Raw genomic sequence first — 1,177 nt, forward strand, 5'->3', positions numbered from 1 at the left:
TCTTAACTGTCACTGTATGTATATTCACCCCAGTTCTACCTCTCTCAGTAAACATCTTATTTTTAAATGTCATTTAGGCTATTTTAGTTTAATAGTAAAACTTATATAATTCACAAAAATAATTCCCATATTCTTGCAGTTTCTGTAAACAGTTTTATTACAAATATTTTCATGAGTTTTAAAATTTTCGGTCTTTTTTAGAGTTTTATAAGTATTTATGAGAGATAAAGTAAGCTACTATTAGCTTGACAGTATTGTAAACCAACAACAAATATTTATTTTAAAGAAGTGATTTTTTTGCCATAATTTTAATAGGGCTTTTTATAATATGTGGGAAGAAAGCTGGTAGGTGTTCAGTTTATTATATGAGATTATATATCTTTAAAAATTACTATGCATTAAACTCCATGGGTTTCCTTAAAGTTATTTTTAAACTGTAGTTTTGCCATTGAATAAATCAGTTGAGAGATGTTTAAGATAACTAAATTACTTTTGATTCTACGTTATTCAAGGATACAACTTACAAAAGCTATTGTTTCATAGGATTCTATGTATATAAAGATAATACTGCATTATCACTGTAAAATAGACAGACATAATACATTCTGGTCTATAAATATGGAAATTATGATTAACAGTTGTTCAAAGTTCATAGGATAATGAATGAGGAAAGGAGCTTAAACACAGAGTTTCTCACCAGGGCATTACTGACAATTGAATGCAACAATTCTTTGAAGAGGACTGATATGAATGCCACGGGATGTTTGGTATCCCTGATTCCTTTCACTGCATTTCATAAATAACTCTCCCCAGTCCTCCCAATTATGATGTTCTACCAATTGCATGTGAGTATAGTACCTCTTCTTGGCTTGAGGACAACTGAATTCATGGCAAAAATTCTCAGGGTTTTACTAAAATCTTGTTTCTGCATGATGTTGCCACTATAGACCATTTTGCTATTTGTTGCCATTCTGCCTATCAGCAATTATAATCATTTCATAATTATAAGTTTTACAATATTTATTTCATGTTTTTGTTTCATGATATTTGTTGTTCATTTACTGACAGTTTCTCTAAGTCTCACTTGTCAGGATAAGCAAATACTTATAGAAGAAGGCACAGAATGACACATAAATTATTGCAGTTGCTTCCAAGAGATGCATTGCACTAGTTGACA

The sequence above is a fragment of the Rhinopithecus bieti genome, unplaced genomic scaffold (genome assembly GCF_001698545.2).
Source record: "Rhinopithecus bieti isolate Rb0 unplaced genomic scaffold, ASM169854v2 scaffold_13374, whole genome shotgun sequence".
NCBI lineage: Eukaryota > Metazoa > Chordata > Mammalia > Primates > Cercopithecidae > Rhinopithecus > Rhinopithecus bieti.